Source organism: Giraffa tippelskirchi, chromosome 11, assembly GCF_054371585.1.
Source record: "Giraffa tippelskirchi isolate mGirTip1 chromosome 11, T2T-mGirTip1v1.2.pri, whole genome shotgun sequence".
NCBI lineage: Eukaryota > Metazoa > Chordata > Mammalia > Artiodactyla > Giraffidae > Giraffa > Giraffa tippelskirchi.
Window position 1 is genome coordinate 113,609,511 of NC_137285.1, and position 21,801 is coordinate 113,631,311.

General features: G+C 40.7%; 1 protein-coding gene and 1 non-coding gene across 9 annotated transcripts in view; one reads left to right on the forward strand and one right to left on the reverse strand.

The window, feature by feature from the left end:
* The window catches only part of FAR1 (fatty acyl-CoA reductase 1), a 230,753-nt gene that overhangs the window by 181,311 nt on the left and 27,641 nt on the right, over nucleotides 1–21,801 (reverse strand). For all 8 annotated transcript variants that reach the window (XR_014069677.1, XR_014069679.1, XR_014069683.1 and 5 more), the window contains exon 2: nucleotides 16,838–16,892. The gene's annotated coding sequence lies outside the window, so the exon portion shown is untranslated. The remainder of the gene's footprint in view (nucleotides 1–16,837; nucleotides 16,893–21,801) is intronic.
* LOC145528071 (small nucleolar RNA SNORA3/SNORA45 family) lies at nucleotides 1,906–2,034 on the forward strand. The gene has a single exon (XR_014070143.1). It is a non-coding gene; the product is annotated as a small nucleolar RNA SNORA3/SNORA45 family (small nucleolar RNA).

The window sequence follows — 21,801 nt, forward strand, 5'->3', positions numbered from 1 at the left end:
TGAAGATGAGTGGTGGTGATGGCTGTACCACATTATGAATGTATTTAATACCACAGAAAGGTACAGTTAAAAATGATTAAGATGGAAAATTGTCGGTTATGACACTTTATCTCAACAAAACTTAAAAAAAAATAAGAGACACAGATGCATAGAACAGTCTTGTGGACTCTGAGGGAGAAGGTGAAGGTGGGACGTTCTGGGAGAATAGCATTGAAACATGTATATTATCATATGTGAAACAGAACACCATTCCATGTTCGATGCATGAGACAAATGCTCAGGGCTGGGGCAATGGGATGACCCAGAGGGATGGGATGGGGAGAGAGGTGGGAGGGGGGACCAGGAAGGGGAACACATGTAAACCCATGGCTGATTCATGTCAATGTATGGCAAAAACTACTACAATATTGTAAAGTAATTAGCCCCCAACTAAAATAAATAAATTTATTAAAAAAAAAAATCAACTGAATCTTAGACACGGGTTCAATCCCTGGTCTGAGAGGATTCTGCATGCCATAGAGCAACTAAGCCCATGTGCCACAAATATTGAGCCTGGACTCTAGAGCCAGGGAGCTGCAACTCCCGAAGCATGGGCACCTAGAACCTGTGCTCTGCAACAAGAGAAACCACAGCAATGAGAAGACCGAGCACTGAAATGAAGAGTAGCTCCCACTTGCCATAATTAGAGAAAGCCTGTGGGCAGCAAACCAAAAACAACCAAAAACAGCACAACCAAAAACAACAGATAGTTGATTTATTATTAACAATAAATTAATAATTAATTAATTTAAAATCAACTGATAATGAAAGTGATGGTTTATTTTGGGACTCTCAATTCTATTCCATTGATCTTTATGTCTTATGCTGCTACTGCACTGCCTTGATTAGCTTTTTAGTACATTTCAAATCATGAAGTGTAAGTCCTCCAACTTTGTTCTTCTTTAGAGTTGCTCTGAATAAGAAAGCAGCTGTGTTTCTTTCAACTATGTGTTCTATGAGAGAAACATTTAAAGAACATTTATAATATACCAAAACCATACATATACATCTAATGTAATCCTTGTAAAAATCATGTAAGGTAATATTATGACTTTGTTAACTAAGTGATCATATTTTTATCATCTGTTATGTATCAGACATTATGGATATAAAACACTGGGGCTGCAAGATAGGCAGCGTGATCCCTGTTCAGGTTTAGGTAACTCTCTCAAATTGGAATGCAGTTCTCTTGACTCCAAGTCCCCAAATAGTTTCACTGCAAAAAGATTAATTCCCTCTATAGTTATCAAACATCTTCTATATTTTCTCTCTGGCCTGGGCTGGATAAGTGGCTACCTGAATGGCATGAAAACCAAGGTAAATCCTGGATCTTATAGCCTTCTCATTTAAGTGGGAGGTCATTCAATCATTTGTTCATTTAAAGAATATTTATTCAGGGCCTACTGTGTGCCAACGATTAGTGATATAATCAGGAAGAGACAATGTCACCGCCTTCATGAAGCTTACTTTCTTGCACAAGAGACATGTAACAAGAAATTTCACAAATAACAAGATAATTACAGCAAATAATTGGAGGTTTCTGTAAAGAAAAGGAAAGTCTGCTGAAATTGAGAATATCAGAGATAACTACCATTGATGGGGGGTTTACAGAAAACCTCACTTTAAAGACTTAAAATTTTGTCAAGGGACGAAGAATAAGAGAGAAACGGCCCCATCAAAAGCATTTCAAGCAAAGAAAGTGCAACAGCAGAGTCCCTGAGGCAGGAAAAGAGTTAGGTATAGCCTGGGAACTGACAGAAAGCCAATGAGATCAGAGTATACTGAGCAAACAGCATGGTGATACTGGAGAGATAAGCAGGCAGTGCTTATGGGCATTGGAGGGCACCCAAGAACTGAGTTATCCAGCTCGAGACTAGAGTCACATCCTGACAGCTCTTGTCCTGGTGTGCTAGAGTCCTTGGAGAAAATCTGCTGCTCTTGGTTCACTGGTGAGGGCAATCATTGCCCCCAGGAGTGCCCAGATCAGATACATGCCCTCACCGTCTCCAAGATGCAGTGGATTGGCCGGCATCTTTCTTCATACTCTGGGCCATGGTGCATTATAAACCCTTTTCTCTGTTCTTCTAGGGTTACTATAAAGTTTTGGGGAAGGGAAAGCTCCAAAAGCAGCCTGTCATCGTGAAGGCCAAATTCTTCAGCAGAAGAGCTGAGGAGAAGATTAAGGGTGTAGGTGGGGCTTATGGCCTGGTGGCTTGAAGCCACATGCTGGGAAATTCATTAAATGTTAACAAGCACTTTCTTAAAAAACAAACAAACAAACAAAAACTGTTAGCCAAAGTATAATTAGAAGCCATTGAAGGATTTTATTTTATTTTATTTTTTTAATAAATTTATTTATTTTAGTTGGGGGCTAATTACTTTACAGCATTGTAGTGGTTTCTGCCATACATTGAAGGATTTTAAACCAAAGGATGTTGTGATCTGATTTATATTTTTAAAAGCTTACTCCTACCATATATATAGAATGGATTGGGTATATAAGTAAACAAGGTTAAAATCTTGAAGTTCATGAAGTTCAGCTAGAAGGCTATTGCAGCTGTCAAAATGAAAGAAAGCTTTCTTAGACTAGGATGGTATTGGTGGAGATACATGGAGAGAAGTGAAAATATTCTAGATGTATTTTGGAAATGAAAATAACAGGTTGATGCTCAAGTTTTTGGCTTTAATAACTGTATGGTGGTATGATATGCTAAAATGGGGAAGACTACAAGTAGAGAATATATAGGTTTTAAAAAATAATCCATAATTGCATCTTAGACATGTTGAGTTTGAAACACTTATGAGACATTCAAAAAGCTTGTGGGATAAGGATCAGGCCCTTCCAACAAGGAAAGCAGCTGAGGAAGAAAGCTTACTGTCAAAGGAAGTCTGACTTCCGGGGTCCTGGAGCAGGTGTCAGATGAAGGAGACAATTATCCTGAGACCAAAGAGATAAGAACCAAGAACTAATAGCACTATTGCAGCTCATCTTAGAAAATATTCATTGAAAGTCCATAGGAATCACCATGAGGCTTGTTGTTGTTGCTAAGTCATGTCCGATTCTTTGCGACCCCAGGTACTGCAGCACACCAGGCTTCTCTGTCCTCCAATATCTCCCAGAGTTTGCTTCGATTTATGCCTGTTGAGTCAGTGATGCTATCCAACCATCTCATCCTCTGCTGCTCCTTTCTCCTTTTGCCTTCAGTCTTTCCCAGCATCAGAGTCTTTTCCAATGAGTTGGCTCTTCACATCATATGGACAAAGTTTTGGAGCTTCAGCTTCAGCCCTTCCAGTGAATATTCAGGGTTGATTTCCTTAGGGATTGACTGATTTTATCTCTTTGCAGTCTAGGGACTCTCAAGAGTTTTCCTCAGAACCGCAATTCAAGAGCATCAATTTTTTGGTGCTCAGCCTTTCTTATGGTTCTACTCTCACATCCATACATGACTACTGGAAAAACCGTTGCTTTGACTATAGAGACCTTTGTTGGCAAAGTGATGTCTCTGCTTTTTTAATACGCTGTCTAGGTTGGTCATAGCTTTCCTTCCAAGGAGCAACTGTCTTTTAATTTCATGACTGCAGTCACTGTCTGCAATGCTTTTGGAGCCCCCCCAAAAATCTGCCACTGCTTTCACTTTTCCCCCTTCTATTTGCTATAAAGTGATGGGACCAGATACCATGACCTTAGTTTTTTGACTGTTGAGTTTTAAGCCAGCTTTTTCATTCTCCTCTTTCACTCTCATCAAGACGCTCTTTAGTTCCTCTTCACTTTTTGCCACTAGAGTGGTATTATCTGCATATCTAAGGTTGTTGATGTTTTTCCTGGCAACCCTGATTCCAGCTTGTGATACATCCAGCCCAGCACTTTGCATGATGTTCTCTGCATATAAGTTAAATAAGTGGGGTGACAGTATACAGCCTCTGTCATACTGCTTTCCCAATTTTGAACCAGTCAGTTGTTCTATGTCTGGTTCTAACTGTTGCTTCCTTACTCACATATAGGTTTCTCAGGAGATAGATAAGGTGGTCTGGTACTCTCTTTAAGAGATGGGAGTACCTGAATACCTTACCTGTTTCAGGTAATAGAAAGAGGCATAAACTTGAAAAGAGAAGACATAGTTTAAGGTCTGGTGACTTTGGCAAAGTTCAAACTTCTTTGATCCTTGTTGGATGATTGTGAAAATTAAGAGGAAAAATTCATGTGAAATCATCTGGCTGTATAAATGGAGGTTTATATTGTACATTGTGAGAGCAGATATTATTATGAGCAATCAATACGAGCTCTGTACCTATAACATTGCTTTCTGAAAAAATCCAACAACTTTGATGATGATTTAACAGGATCAACGGAGAAGGCAATGGCACCCCACTCCAGTACTCTTGCCTGGAAAATCCCATGGATGGAGGAGCCTGGTGGGCTGCAGTCCATGGGGTCGCTAAGAGTTGGACACGACTGAGCGACTTCACTTTCACTTTTCACTTTCATGCATTGGAGAAGGAAATGGCAACCCACTCCAGTGTTCTTGCCTGGAGAATCCCAGGGATGGCGGAGCCTGCTGGGCTGCCATCTATGGGGTCGCACAGAGTTGGACATGACTGAGGTGACTTAGCAGCAGTAGCAGCAGTAACAGGATCAAAATAAATGTACTTTACCCTGTACAGGCCAGCTCTAGCATCACCCAAGTGAAACAGGTCAGGACAAAATGACACCAAGGAGACTGATGTGTATGCTGAGTTCCCATGTGGGTGAAGAATTCATCACAGAATCAGTGGATCTCAGCAGATCTTGACCTTGATTGCAATGTGACCATGACTGATAGCAACAGCTTGGTTACACTGGCTGCAATCTCTTTACCATTGCATTCCAAACATATCAGGGTGTTGTCTGTATATCTTGTACCATCTTTTAGAGCCTACCTGTCAACATTAGCCTACCGTCTTGGCAAACATGCCAGTGATGGTCTGTCTTTCTTCCCATACAATCTCTAGACTTGCTATTTCAACAAAATAAGCATTTTTTCACTCTTTTGCTCTACCTTTGCAAAACAACTCATTTTTCTCAAATACCATGTACTTTCACATTTCCAAACCTTTGTCCTTATAAAGGTTCCTTAGGCCTAGAATGTCCTCACTCCTCACCTTCCTACTGATTAACTATTTATGCTTTCAGGGTCAGATAAATGTAAATTGCCATCTGTCCTCAAAATACTCAATGGAATTCATTGCATCCTCATCTATATTTCCATTTTATGCTATTTATAGTTCAATATACTTATTCAGCAAACATTTACAGAATGTCTGCTGAATATCAGGACCTTTTAAGATGCAAATGACAGAAACCCTCTTCAAGTAGCTTAAACAAGCTAGCTCACCACATCTCCATCCTCACCTATATTTCCATTTTACTCCATTTATAATTCAGTATACTTAGTCAACAAACATTTACAGAATGCTGCTAAAGGTCAGGACTCTTTTAGATGCAAATGATACAAACTCAAATCTAAATAGCTTAAACAAGCCTGCTCACCTAATGGAAAAGTACAATGAAAAACATGGCGTGATCCAGGCATTCAAATGATGTGATTTGTATTCATCTTTCTTTTGTACAGGTTAATTAGGTTGGGTCCCCTAGAAATAGAGCCTGAGATAGGATTCTTATGAATGTGATTTATTGAGGGGATGTGTTTAGGAAAAGATGTGGCAGGGAAACAGGGGAAGAAAGTCAAGTAAGAACACAGCCTCCATTGCAAACTAGTTTCAGCTTTTCCACATGAGGAGATTTAAAGCATAAATCACACCACAGAGTTTATCCTACCTGGAGTCAAGAGTGTTTTGCTTTAAAAAAAAAAAAAAATTGTTTCTTATTTTTTTGCCGCAGCATGCCACATGTAGGATCTTAGCTCCCCAACCAGGGATCGAACTCACACTTCCTGCATTGGAATCACAGAATCTTAAACACTGTACCGCCAGGGAGGTCTTGAGGGTGTTTTGCCTTTTGTATTCCCTTGCCAATGAGTCAAGAGCTGTTAGATGGGAAGGTCTGTGTTAATCTTCCCTGTGAAAGGGACATGGGTGAAGCAGCAACAGCAACCATATGGCAGGCATGATGGCTGCCAACATTCATCTGCAGCTTGGTCAATCTTGGAGGAAAGATCTTCTCCTTAAATCTCTGAAAAGTTCAGGGTGAACTCTGATGTGTGCAATTCTTTCGCAATACAGGTGGAATCAGAATCAAGCAAAACACAAGCAGTAGATGCTTCTCAGGAAAGGGGTTTTTTTAATTAAAGAAGGAAAAAGGCTGGTAGGAAATGTCAAGCATTCATTCTACCAGGTTCCAGGCACTGGTGGGGGCAAAGAATACAATCAGATAAGTTCAGTTCAATTCAGTTGCTCAGTCGTGTCCGACTCTTTTGCTCAGTCGTGTCCGACTCTTTGCGACCCCATGAATCGCAGCACTCCAGGCCTCTCTGTCCATCACCAACTCCCAGAGTTTACCCAAACTCATGTCCATCCAGTCGGTGATGCCATCCAGCCATCTCATCCTCTGTCGTCCCCTTCTTCTCCTGCCCCCAATCCTTCCCAGCATCAGGGTGAGCAAAAAATACACACATTTCTGTTGTCACAGAGCGTATCAGCTTTGTTTAGTGCAGATAGACAAAAAAGAAGCTGCAATAATGTAAAATATATGCTGTGGTAGGGGAAGGATTGATGGCTATGAATGCATTATGTTAGTTTATCTAACTCTATATATCCAGTGCCCAGATAGTACCCTAAGTATTGTAAGTGGTCAGTGATAAACTAACATAATGCAGCTAGTTGTGTGAACTCAGGGTTTTGGGGAGGAAGAAAGTAGATCCTCTCTGGGAGTTGTCCTTCTAGTTAGTTTATGGGCCACACAAGACAATCACTCACTACTTAATGGCCACATTGTGCCTTTAAGTGGAGTGATTCTTACATCTGACTCCTGATGACTTTTGCCTATTCCCAAATTCTGAAACTGTTTTCAAATGGTAGATCTCCCACCTTTGAGGATACTTAATTTCTCTCAGTTTAGTTCAACATATGACTCATTGACCATCAACTTTGTGTTAATAGAGTGCTAAGTGTTGCAAAAAATAAAGAGATGAATAAATCATAGTCCCAGCAAGCTAATAATTTAGGACAGCTCCCTAGCAGGATCAATATAATGATTTGTAATGACAAGGAATGTAAATTTCACTTGTGCATTCTCTGGATAGCTGCTAGGGGGATGGGAGTTTTTAAAATTTGCTCTTCATCATATACAGTATCATTGAATCTAAGGCTAAAAGGACATAAACTCAGAAAGAGAAACCCTTACATAAGTGCCCTCACAACAGGAGCAGCCATTTTGATACTAATTCCTCATTGAAATGTTTTCTTCTCTGCAATCACCCTCTGTTTTTTCCAGTCTCACTTTATTGAGGCTTTCAGTGGCTAAGTCAAAGATCTCTCTTGGTAAATGTCACATTGCGCTTGAAAATATGTGGGTTATTTTCAAATATCTTTTGATACTGATTTCTAACGTAATTCCACAGCAATAGGAAAACAGTCTGTATGATTTCAATATCTTTAGGCCATGAAGTTTTTGCACCTTGTTTTATGTCCCTGGATATGTTCCAGTGTCTCCTAGTTTACAGTCTATGGGAACTTGAATAGAATTTGTGTCCTATTGTTGAGTGAAAATTGTATAAACCTTACTTATGTTGAATTGGTTTACAGTGATTTTCAGGTCTACTCTATCTTTCTACTTCTCTGTATATTCATTGAAACTTCAAATAAAAATCTTAATTTATCTACTTAAAAAATAATTGTAATATAGTGTAACTATATGTAACCTTGTTCTGTATTTTCCAAGTCTCCTGTAAACATGTTATTGTACTTTCATAATTAAAAAAAAAAGACAGAAGCAGCAAATAGTCAGTCATCCTTGACTTTTATCTTTTTACCCTCCACTTCCAGTCACATCCACAGATCAAATCTCCATGCCACCATCTGAGTCCAAGTTGCTCTCATCTGTCACCAGAACTTGCTCTCATCTCTCTCCTGCAAGAGCTTCCTAACTAGTCTCTCAGATCCTATCCATTGCATCCTTCCCATCCATTTACCAACAAAATTAGCAAAGTAATCTTTCGAAATTATAAATTTAATTATATCTTCTGCTTAATCCTCATATCAGCCCTATTTAAATTCCTGTTTGGCTTTCCCATTGCACTCAGTATAAAATTCAGACCCTTTAAACAGCATCCTATCAGACCCTACATGAACTAACACAGCTTCCTCTCTCTCCTCCCTATGATTAAACTCCACCATCACTGGGCTGTCTTCAGTTCTGCAGACTGTACAAGGGGAGAGCCTTTAGGCACATGGTCCCCAATCTGACTCCAACTCAATTTTCAATCTTGTCTTAAATGGATTGGCTTTAAAGAGGCCCTCCTTCACATCTTATTTAAAGAGAGTATCCCAGGTCTTCTCTGGTGGTCCAGTGGCTAAGACTCTGCCCACCCAATGCAGGGGGCCCAGGTTCAATGCCTGGTTAGGGAACCAGATGGCATATACTTTAACAAAGATCAAAGATGCCACATGCTGTAACTAAGATCCAGTGCAGCAAAATAAATAAATACATATTTTTTAAAATAAATAAAATTTTTAAAAAGAGGATATCCCCTCCCCATAATGGTCTTTATTGTCTATTATAAAACCCAGTCTTTTTCATTCATGGTGCTTATCACAATTTGCAGTTCCATATTCATTTTATTGCCTGTGTTTTCCACTAGCCTGAAATTGCAGAAGGGCAAGGGTCATCGTTTTATTTTCTAGCAGTGCACTCATTACATGGCTCAATGCTTGCATATAATAGGTGCTCATAAACATTTAAGTTCATTCAATTCATCCATTCATTTATTTATTAAAAAATATTTAAAGCCTTAAGATTTTTAAAAAGCTTTGAACTTTTCTGGTGGTCCAGTGGTTAAGACTCTGCACTTTCACTGCAAGGGGCACAGGTTTGACCCCAGAAAGTTCCACATGCAGCAAGTGTGACCAAAAAAAAGAAAAAAAACTTGATGGATGGACATCAGATATGTATAATTTTCAAACATTAAGCTTTGCTTTTTTTTTTTTCTTTCAGTAAAAGGTGAAGGCATATTTTATCTTGTTTGTCTGTAAGGAAGACCTTACTTGATTTGGGGGAAACCACCTGAAAATTTCTGTTTTATATGAAACAGAACATATATATGCATATGGGAAAGTGAAATGCGCTCAGTCATGTCTGACCTTTTGCAACCCCATAGACTATACAGTCCATAGATTTCTCCAGGCCAGAAGATTGGAGTGGGTAACCTTTCCCTTCTCCAGGGCATCTTTCCAACCCAGGGATTGAACCCAGGTGGATTCAATACCAGCTGAGTCACAAGGGAAGCCCAAGAATACTGGAGTGGGCAGCCTATCCCTTCTCCAGTGGATCTTCCTGACCCAGGAATTGAACTGGGGTCTCCTGCATTACAGGTGGATTCTTTACCAACTGAGTTATCAGGGAAACCCATATATGCATACATATATCCTATATATACATATATATCCCAAATACCCATCCACTGGTTTTCAGGAAGTGAAAACAACACAAAAGCAGATGTCTTGGATGAAGCAGCTCAGTTTTCTGTTTGATTACATAAATTTGATGTGTTTTAGCAGTACTACTCTTTAGAATTTGTGCTTATCTAGGAAAAATTATTCTTTTCTTTGAATGAATTTAAACAGCTTTATGGTTTATTCCATGAAAATATGAGAGTGTATTTCTACTCCAAGAGATCTGGAAATCTGAAAAATGCCAAAATATGAGATCACAAACTTTATCTGGAGCTTGAGAAAAGAATAGGATGATAGGATCTAGACTGAGCTAGACAGCACTATTGATTATTATCTACAGATCATTTGAAAGAATAACCCAAAGGTGCTGATGTTGAAATATTTTGATCTGAGATTGCATTTTTGTGAGCCATTCTACACTGCAACCCTCTTATGGATAGTAGAAGGAGGTTCTTATGGATAGTAGAAGGAGATTCTCATGGAAGAAGTCGGTATTTCCACTCCCACTCATCCTGTCGACTTAGAAAGACATTGATTCTGGAACAGAAAAGGAGGACTAGAGTGATAGAACTGAATATCTGTGATAATTCCACATTGTTCATGGAACTTCAGCGTGTCAGGCAAAACGTTCAAGAGATTGTCTTTTTTGAGAAAGAAAATGGTGCCAACCAGAAGGTGGTGGACCAGTAGCCAGACATCCTTCCATCATGCTGACACGATGGGTCTGAAGACTCGGAGCAACCACACTCAGCAACAGGTGTACATTATTTTCTCTGTTCTACTTTCTGTCCATTATCAACTAAAGGAAGGGTCTATATCCTTCTCTCACTGCCCATGCCAGAAGGGTAGTGGTAGCATATGTTTGATGATGGATGATAATCCCCAAACTGCAGCATGTGATTGGCAGGAAATGAGTGGCCATGCTTATGGATAGAAAACCAACACTCTGAGGCCAGCAGCTTAATTAGGTGCTATACCCCACCAAGTTGGATTTGTGGAACATGTAAGCTTCTCTGAGGTTAAAAACACTTGGGGAAGAGAGCCCAGGGAATGACTAAACTTTCTTCAGTCAAAAGGGATGGGGGCACAGAGCCCTCATAATTTGAATATTAAAGAAATCACTTCACAGTCTTAGTTTGGGGAGGTTTAGAACAATTAAGCCTGTGACAGGTACTAAAAGGAAAATGAAAATAAATTTGCAGCAAGTTATTTCCCATCTAGGAGCCGCAGACTCTTTGTTAGCATCTCAGTCTGTTCAGGTTGCTATAACAAATGGCTGCAGACTGGATGGCTTTATAACAAGAAGTTTTTTATGTTTCAGAAGCTGGGAAGCCCAAGATCAAGGTGCCTGCAGACTCAGTGCCCAGTGAACCAGCCTTCTGGACTCACAGACTGCTGGATTCTCTTGCCTCCTAACATGTAGAAAAAGGGTAAGGGAGCTCTCTGGGGTCTCTTTTATGAGGGCAATAATCCCACTCATGAGGACTCCACCCTCATGACCTAATTACCTACCAAAGAACCCACCCCCAAATATCACCACACTGAGAATTAGGTTTCAACATATGAATCTTCTGAGGACACAAACCTTTAGTCTACACCATGAAGGTGTTGGTTTAAATCATCTCTAAGTGGGTGTCAGTTGCTTAGTCGTGTCCAACTCTTTGCAACCCCATGGATTGTAGCCTGCCAGACTTCTCTGTCCAAGGGATTTTCCAGGCAAGAATGCTCAAGTGGGTAGCCATTCCCTTCTCCAGGGGATCTTCCCAACCCAGGGATCAAACCCAGATCTTCCTGCATTGCAGGCAGATTCTTTCCCATCTGAGTCACCAGGGAGGCCTTAAATAATCTCTAATGGCCGGAGAAGGCAATGGCACCCCACTCCAGTACTCTTGCCTGGAAAATCCCTTGGACAGAGGAGCCTGGTAGGCTGCAGTCCATGGGGTCGCTAAGAGTCAGACATGACTGAGCAACTTCACTTTCATGCATTGGAGAAGGAAATGGCAACCCACTCCAGTGTTCTTGCCTGGAGAATCCCAGGGATGGCGGAACCTGGTGGGCTGCCATCTATGGGGTTGCACAGAGTCAGACACGACTGAAGCGACTTCGCAGCAGCAGCAGCAATGGCCCTTTGGAATCTGAAACGTTGTTTCTTTCAGCTTCCCTTCCATGAATTGCTCTTGATCTAATTGTAGAGACAAGATACACATGTAAAATTTTTAAATAATAACATAATTTCTAATTGTAAAGCCCCAGCTCGAAGGCTACCTCTTCTGAGAAAATTTTCTTTACAACTTCTCCACCTACCTTGGGATCCACCAGCACTTTGTGTTTCCATAGTTGCCATTAAGGCATTTATCCCACACAGTTATGTGGATGTTGGTGTGGAAAAAAACAAAGACCAACCGAACGAAATAAACAAAGTCTATTTATTCTAAACTTGCTATAGCAAGGGAGCCAGACACTGTCATTTGCATTTTGTCATAGACTCAAAGGCAGGCAGAGGAAGGATAAAGTTTGTGGGGAAAAGCGGAAGCTTCAATATGCCATGATTAGAGGCTGTTGGCAAGGTGAAGCTGAGGTGGGAGTGCTGCAGGGAGGAAGCCAATTCTGACTCTGTGTTGGAAACTTTCTTTGACTTGCTTTTATTGTTATAATCATACTCAATGGCTTGCCTGGAGGACTCTGCCCCTCTGCCTGACTGTAAACTAAAGCGCCTTTGTTCAGCTCATGAAGAGATAGTTTGTCCCTGCCCGCCTGTGAAGATTAATACACCCTTTCTGAAGGCATGCCCTTGGAGATGTTTTACAAGACTGAAGACCCTTTCAGTTCACTTCCCCACTGTATCTCCCTCTCTATTCTGCCTTTTGACTTTAGTTCCTCACTGCTTCTTTCTCTCTGATCTATAAAAGAACCTGACATCTAGACCCCAATAAGACGGTTATTTTGAGGCACTAGTCTGCCATCTTCTAGGTCTGCTGGCTCCCCACTTAAAGTCTCTTCCTTGCCTCTACACCTCATCTCTAGGATTCATTGGCCTATTGTGCAGTGAGCAGAGCGAGCTTGGACTCAATAACAAAAGTAGAGCATCCTGTGTGGTTGGTTAGGGGTACATATTTGGCTTTCTCTGGTTGGTCCTAAGTTGGAAGCAGGGACAAAATCAGAGAAACTGTTATCAATCAAGTCCTTGCCATTTGAAGCCACTTGTTACAGAAATTATTGTTTAGCTTCTTGGGCTGTTACCAGAGGTAGCAGCCTGGCTCTCTGCAAGTCTGATTTACAGAAGACTGGCTTTCTTTGTTGTTTATTTTGATGAGGGACTGGTTTCCTGAGTGTGTTGCTGCGGGCTGTGGGCCACAGTCCTACTTTTATGTACGGCCTGGCCATTGTTCATTTGCACATTCAATCTTTTATTGGCTTCTGGTTCTCTTACCTAAATTATGAGTTCTTCAAGGTTAGTTGCTGTTTATTTTCATTTTGTTTTATGCCGGCACCTAATCCAAGGCTGACACAGTGTAGGCCCCCAATGAATATTTGTTGATAGCTTTTTCAAGAAGCCAGTTAAAGCACAACATTGATACTTTCAGTTTGAAGGCATTGAGCTGGAGGTTAGTATAAGTCATAGGATCCAGTTAACAAGTGGACATATACAATCAGAATTTGGATGAATACTTAGGACTAATAAAAACATGTTAGAGTCATTGGAAAATTAGAATTTAAATTAAAAAAAATCAGTATTTCAAATTTAGAGAGATGATTATAGCCCCAACCAATATCTTGACTGCAACCTCAGGATAGACCTATCACAAAACTGACCAGACAAACCACTACTGAATTCCTGACTACAGAAACAGTAGAAATCACAAATAATTATTATTGCTTTAAGCCACAAAGTTTTGGGGTAATTTGTAATGCAGTATTGGATTCCTAATACATATAGTAATATAACATGGTATTAGAAATGACTCCCCTGGCCTCAGTTTACACAATGGTGCTAAGTACAGAGTTATCAGACATCGATGTGTGTATGAAACAGACCTCCATAAACAGAATTTACAAAGGAAATGAAAGAAAGCTCATTCCATGACTCTCAAACTTTCTCACACACTTTTAGACAATGAAGATGTATAGAAATGATTTTATGGAAAAGATACTTTGAAGAAATTGTAGCTTTACCTTAAAATGTAGTAAGGGAGGCTTCTGCACTGCCGTGTAATATGTGAGTTCCATAGGTAACAGCAAGGTGATCAAACAAGTCAATCCTAAAGAAAGTCAACCATGAAAATACATTGGAAGGACTGATGCTGAAGCTGAAGCTCCAGTACTTAGCCAGTCATTGGAAAATGATGTGAAGAGGCAACTTATTGGAAAAGACAAGACCCTGATGCTGGGAAAGATTGAGGGCAGGAGGAGAAGGGGATGACAGAGGATGTGATGGTTGGATGGCATCATTGACTCAATGGACATGAATTTGAGCAAACTCTGGGTGACAGTGAAGGACAGGGAAGCCTGGCATGCTGCAGTCCATGGGGTTGCAAAGAGTTGAACACGACTTTGCGATGGAACAACAGCAACAGTTAACAGTGCAAAATGGACTGTAAATGTATGTGTAAAACAGGAGGTTAAAGTGGAAGAGACTTAGAAAGCTTTCCATTTGTCCTAGAAATTAATGCTTTGGAGATTAATGGGAACTGAGGCCAACTGGAAGGTGAATGGAATTTGCCATGGAGGGACCAAGAGAAGTCTGGATAGATTTCTGACTCAGAGACACATGAAATTGCTTACTGTTGTTATGCTCCAAGCTACTAAACACATGTACACTTGATCTCTCTAATTTCAGATAATTTAAAAACTGATTGAGGGGGTTTATGGCAAAAAAAAAAAATGTTCAAGTATGAAAAGAAATGACCACAGTACTCAAATCACTGTCACACAACGGTTGTTTTCCTGAAAAGACAATCTCCAAATTTTTACTAGCCTCCTGTTTTGAGATTCATTGGTCTGTCTGCAAGTGTCACAGCTTAGAAGTTAATGTCAGAAGTGGTGGGGGTAATAGAAATAGCTAGACTAGAGTTCCAGCCTTGGCTGCCATTTTCAGCGCTTTGATAGAGATGAGTACAAAGTGCCTCAGCATTATCTGAGAGAGATAATGGTCAGTGGTCAGTGTTCATGCAGGCATCACAGATGAGGTTATAACTGGTCTGGATCTTAGGGATGGGCAGGTATTTGTCAAGTGGCCAAGAGAAAAACCAGAGCCTCAGAACAGAGATTTGGTTCATGTAAAATTACATAAGGGTAGAAGCAGACTTTGAATAGGTGATTTGAAATTGTTCACATTGTCTGTTGAGTAGAAGGATTCTGACGATACTCTGCTGTAGGCTTTTTTTTTAGTAGAAAAGGACGTGGGGAGAGTGAAAAGAGGTGAGGTAGAGAGAGGTCACTTCATGTCAAGGCTCTCTGACCATGGTTATGAGTTTGGATTTTATTCTAAAATAGGAAAACATTGGAAGTTTGTAAGTGAGTGTATGATGTGATCTGTTTCTGTTTTGAAGTGACAATTCTTGCAACTGTGTAGAGAATGGATTTTCTGAACATTAGTGCCATTATCCAGATGCAGGGTGTTTACAACGACCTGGGCTGTAGAGCTGCTGTAGAGACACTTTGAAGCAATGACACAAATGTAAGAGAGATAATATTTTTTGAAAACATATTTATAGATCTCTTTTTTTTTTATTGTATTTTTGAAATTATGATGCTTTGCCAAGTAGAACATAAGCAATATCTCGAGAGAGGCTGGAATTTGTTGCAGAAGGACTACAAAGGTAAAAGCAATAAGTAATACCCAGAAACATTAATATTTAAAATAGGATATTACAGCAAGAAAATGGGCTTTGTGAAAGAATTTTCTAAATTCCTTTAGGTTGTATTTGAAGTATCAGAAGTTAGATCTGAATCAGAGTGCAGTGTTCCTTCCGTAAAGTAGTCAAGATAATTTCTCCATTTACTATGACTAACACAGGAGACATGCTGCCTGGTGGCAGGAGGGTATGACACAGGGAAATTAAAATAAAATCCCACCACTTGTCAAAATGGGTGAAAGGGAGACTGGTTGGAAGAGGAAGGAAGACTAAGAAGAAGAGAGGAGAGGTAAGAAGTTACACTCACGAACTCATGTATTCTCTTCACCTCTTCAGGATTTACTCTAAGATGGAGAGCCCCTGGATAATTTAAAATAAACTCCACAAACAGCTTCCCAGGTGGTGCCAGTGGTAAAGAACCCACCTGCCAACACAGGAGGCATAAGAGATGTGGGTTTGATCCCTGGGTTGGGAAGATATTCTGGAGGAAGGCACAGCAACCCACTCCAGTATTCTTGCCTGGAGATCCCATGGACAGAGGAGCTTGGTGGGCTACATTCCACAGGGGTGGCGAAGAGTTGAACACAATTGAAGCAACTTAGTACACACCCATGCTCCAAGAACAGAAGAGTTCTTGCACTGATCCCCATTTGAGACTTTGGAAGGAAGTCACTATCCTGCATGGTTCCATAAAAGAAGGGAAGGTGCAGCATAGCTAAATGAGTTGAACGGCCTTGTCAGGTAGAGAGAGCTTTCGATTTGCTCCCTCCTGTTGCCTTGGTTCCCTTGTGGTGGGTACTCTGAGTTAAGGGCCAGTGGTTCTGGCACTGTCTCACAGATCCCAAGTAAGATGTTGTTCTTATTGTTTAGTTGCTAAGTTGTATCTATATCTTTTGTGATCCCATGGACTGTAGCCAAGGAGGCTCCTCTGTCCATGGGAATTACCAGACAAGAATACTGGAGTGGGTTGCCATTTCTTTCTCCAGGGGATCTTCCTAACCCAGGGATCAAACCCAGGTCTCCTGCATTGGCAGGCAGATTCTTTATCACTGAGCCACCAGGGAAGCCCAAAGTAAGATGATGTAGCAGCAAAGACATTATCAGGGGGCAGCCCCAGCCAAGGCCTGGTTGGACAATGCAACAGAGTCTGGGAGTGGAAACTGTAATACCTAGAGACAAGAAAAATTAAATCAGCAAGGAAAGGTCACTGGAAACTAAGTGAGCAAGAAATAGACCATAATTTCATGCCAAAGGTCAGGAATGAACCAACTGTATCTGAATCAATGGCCAACTGTGCCCATGCGTGGACCAACTTAGGTGTAGGGTCTTTTACTCACCAATGTCACAAGATCATGTAGGCCAGACCCTTCCATCTGTGTCCCTGGATATCATCTTGGAGAGAAAAAAAGAAGACGAGGTACATTTAGAAAGGCTAAATTAAATTTAGAAATCCCTTAGGATGAGTGACTTGAACTAATTTTTTTATTTTATTTTTTTATTGTGGAAAAATATACATAACATAAAACTTACCACAATAATTTTTTTGTGCTCCATTCAGTGGTATTAAGTATATTCGCATTGTTTTACAACCATTACCATAACCCATCTCCAGAAATTCATCCTCCCAGACTAAAACTCTGCATCTATTAAATAACTCCTCACCCACCCCAGCCTCCAAACCTCTGGCAACCATTATTCTATTTTCTGTTTCTATTGTTTTTGACTATTCTGCCTGCTAAGTCACTTAAGTCGTGTCCAACTCTGTGATCCTATAGACTGTAGCTCACCAGACTCCTCTGTCCATGGGATTCTCCAGACAAGAATACTGGAGTGGGTTGCCGTGCTCTCCTCCAGGGGATCTTCCAAACCCAGGGATCGAACCTGCGCATCTTACATCGCCTGAGTTGGCAGGCGGGTTCTTTATCACTAGCACCCCCTGGAAAGCCCAGGAACCATACAATATTTGTCCTTTTGTGTCTGGTTTATTTCACATAGAATAAAGTCTTCAAGGTTCATCCACGTTGTATCATGTGTCAGAATTTCATTCCTTTTTAAGGTTAGATACTATTCCATATTATATATGTTTATGCTTCATTTTGCTTATCCATTTATCTGTTGATGGACATTTGGGTTGTTTCCATTTTTGGCTAGCATGAATAATACTGTCAAGAATCTGAGTGTACACTTATCTGTTCTAGTCTCTGCTTTCAATTCTTTTGGGGGTATACCTAGAAGTAGAACTTCAGAATTGTATAGTAAGTCTGTGTTCAGTATTTTGAGGAAGCACCATGATGTTCTCCCCAGCAGCTGCACCATTCTGTATTTCTCTAATAGTACCCAAGGGTTCCAATTTCTCTACATTCTCACCAACACTTAGTATTTTCTGTTTTTCATTTGGTCTTAAATAGCTATCATGATTGGTATGAAGTAGTATGTCATTATGGTTTTAATTTGGATTTCCCTAATGACTATTAATTTAGATCATCTCATGTGCTTATTTGGAGAAGGCAATGGCACCCCACTCCAGTACTCTTGCCTGGAAAATCCCATGGATGGAGGAGCCTGGTAGGCTACAGTCCATGGGGTCGCTAAGAGTCGGACTACTGAGCGACTTCACTTTCACTTTTCCCTTTCATGCACTGGAGAAGGAAATGGCAACCCACTCCAGTATTCTTGCCCAGAGAATCCCAGGGACGGCAGAGCGTGGTGGGCTGCCATCTATGGGGTCGCACAGAGTCGGACACGACTGAAGTGACTTAGCAGCATGTGCTTATTGGTCAATTGTGTATCTTCTTTGGTGTATTTATTTAAGTCCTTTGTCCATTTTAAAATCAGGTTACTTTGTTGTTGTTGAGTTATTGGAGTTCTTTAATATAGATATTAATCCCTTATCAAATATAGTATTTGTAAATACTTCCTCCCATTCACAGAGTGCCTTTTCATTCTGTTGTCTTTTGGTGTACAAAATTTTAAAATTTTCATGAAGTCCAATTTGTCTATTTTTAATTTTGTCACCTGTGCCTGGGGTGTCATATCCAGGAAGTTATTGCCAAAATCAATGTTGTGCAGCTTTTGGCCTGTATTTTATTCTAGGAGTTTTATACTTTTAGGTCTTACATATAAGTCTTCAATCCATTTTGAGGGTTTTTTTTTTTTTTTTTTTCCCACTCTGTGCAGCATGTGAGATCTTAGTTCCCTGACCAGGGACTGAACCCAGACCTCAAGCATAGTTCCCTTGAGATTCTATATGAATTTTAGATAGATTTTTCTATTTCTGCAAAAAACACCACTTGAGATTCTTTTTGGAGATTGCACTGAATCTGTAGATTGCTTTGAGTAATATTGACACCTTAGGAATATAAAGTTTTCTTGGGAATTCCCTAGTGGTCCAGTAGTTAGTCCCTTGGACTACAAGGAGACCAAATCAGTCAATCCTAAAGGAAATCAACCCTGAATATTCACTGGAAGGACTGATGCTGAAGTTGAAGCTCCAATACTTTGGCCACCTGATGAGAAGAGCCAACTCATTGGAAAAGACCCTGATGCTGGGAAAGACTGAAGGCAAAAGGAGAAAGGGGCAGTGGAGGATGAGATGGTTAGATAGCATGAAAGACTCAATGAACATGAATTCGAGCAAACTCTAGGAGATAGTGAAGGACAGGGAAGCCTGGCATGCTGCAGTCCGTGGGTTGCAAAGAGTCGAACATGACTTAGCGACTGAACACACACACCAGTGGTTAGAACAATGTGCTTCTGCTGCTGAGGGCTTGGGTTTGATCTCTGATCTAGGAAGCAAGATCCTGCAAGCTGAGCACTATAGCCAAAAACAGACTTTATTTTTTTGGGCTCCAAAATCACTGCAGATGGTGGTTGTAGCCATGAAATTAAAAGATGCTTGCTCCTTGGAAGAAAAGCTATGACCAACCTAGACAGCGTATTAAAAAGCAGAGATATTACTTCGCTGACAAAGGTCTGTCTAGTCAAAGCTATGGTTTTTCCAGCTGTCATGTACGGATGTGAGAATTGGACCATAAAGAAGGCTGAGCCCCAAAGAATTGATCCTTTTGACCTGTGGGGTTGGAGAAGATTCTTGAGAATCCCTTGGACAGGAAGGTGATTAAACCAGTCAATCCTAAAGGAAATCAATCCTGAAATGAATATTCCAGTGAATGCTGAATCTCCAATATTTTGGCCACCTTATGGCAGAATGCAAAAAGATGCGAAGAGCCAACTCATTAGAAAAGACCCTGATTCTGGGAAAGATTGAAAACAGAAGGAGAAGGGAATGACAGAGGATAAGATGGTTGGATGGTAATCAACCATCAATGGACATGAGTTTGAGCAAGCTCCGGGAGATGGTGATGGAAGGGAAGTGCTGCTGTCAGACAAGACTGAGCAACTGAACAACAGCAACAACATTATTTCTTGACTGCTCCTCCTTTGTTTCTGCATTTCCTCCCTTCCTTGATTTGTTGTTGTTCAGTTGCTCAGTCTTATCTGACACTTTGAGACCCCATGGACTGTGGCATGCCAGGCTTCCCTGTCCTTCACCATCTCCCAGAGTTTGCTAATCATCTTCCTTGATTGGCAACTGTTTAAATCTGCCCTTTGGAACTCAGAGAAGGTCAAGGAGGCTAAACGAAGCCTATTTTCTACAAACAAGAAATAGAGGCGACAGAAAGGATTGTACTGGGAAGGGCCCCACAGATTCTCTAATGTAATCACTCCTCAGTTCAAATCCAAAGAAGGCAATGGCAACCCACTCCGGTACTCTCGCCTGGAAAATCCCATGGACGGAGGAGCCTGGTGGGCTGGAGTCCATGGGGTTGCACAGAATCGGACACGACTAAAGCGACTTAGCAGCAGCAGCAGCAGCAGTTCAAATCCTGTCCACTATAGTTTGGTAACCCCAGACAAGTTTTAAATTTATTTATGTTTCTGATTTCCTCAGTTGTAAAATGTGTTAAAATAGTCCTATTTTAGGACTGTTGTAAAGACTAAAGATACAATGTTTATAAAGCACTTAGATTAGTTCCTGGAGTGCTAGTAACTGCTCTATGAACGCTGATGAAAGTTACTCAGTTATGTTTGATTCTTTGGGACCCTATGGACTATATAGTCCATGGAATTCTCCAGGCCAGAATACTGGAGTGGGTAGCCTTTCCATTCTCCAGGGGATCTTTCCAACCCAGGGAATAAACCCAGGTCTCCTGCATTGCAGGCGGATTCTTTACCAGCTGAGCCACCAGGGAAGCCCAAGAATACTGGAGTGGGTAGCCTATGCCTTCTCCTAGTGCAGTGTAACTATTATTATATTGTTGCATTCTGACTAATGAGACATAGGAGTATTTTGCTGAATCCAAACTTAAAGTCAGACTGCCAGCTAAACATTTTGGTGGAAAGGAAAGCACTTACAGCTAAAAAACTACAGGCAGCAATCTTTAGACTAGATAAAAGATTGTCAGCTTTATCATTTGTGTGTGTCATCTTATTTATATCTGAAAAGAAACCAAGATGCCTATCCTTCAGTGTTCCCTCAGGTGAAAAAAAAATAATCTTCCAATCTGCAGAGATTGCATGTAAGTGGAGGAGTCTGACCTTGAAATGTTTTACCACCAGAAGAAATGAGGTTGTGGGCACATTCAAGAGCTACCTCTGCCTCCCCTTCCCATTCCAGTGGACCTTCTATTATTGTAAATTACAGTTGTCTGTCAACCACTCCCCCCCTCCAACCCTCCTCCCCCCACCCCCCAGCACATACATAAGGTCAAGGTTCATGCCTGACCTTCTCTATAATACCATCCCTTCCAACATCTTAGCAGATATGCTCTGGATTTAACTCCCTTCTTCCATTCTATTCACCTTTTATTCTCTGTAATCTGACATTAAGGGAAAAACCATGGATATAAGAGATGTAAATTTAAATTCAAGGCCTTGTTCCTTCACTAGCTGAGTAAACTTGAACCAGTAACTTCATAAGTTCAAGCTTCAACTTCTCATATAAAAGCTAGAAATAATATTTACCTCAAAGATAATGTGAGTACCAAATAAGACAATGCATAATATAAAGGGCTATGAAAAGTGATAATAGATGAACAAAATAGTCTTATTTGGCTGAATTTTGCAGTATCAAGTCACCTATCTGCTGCTGCTGCTGCTAAGTCACTTCAGTCGTGTCCGACTCTGTGCGACCCCATAGATGGCAGCCCACCAGGCTCCGCCGTCCCTGGGATTCTCCAGGCAAGAATGTTGGAGTGGGTTGCCATTTCCTTCTCCAATGCAGGAAAGGGAAAAGTGAAAG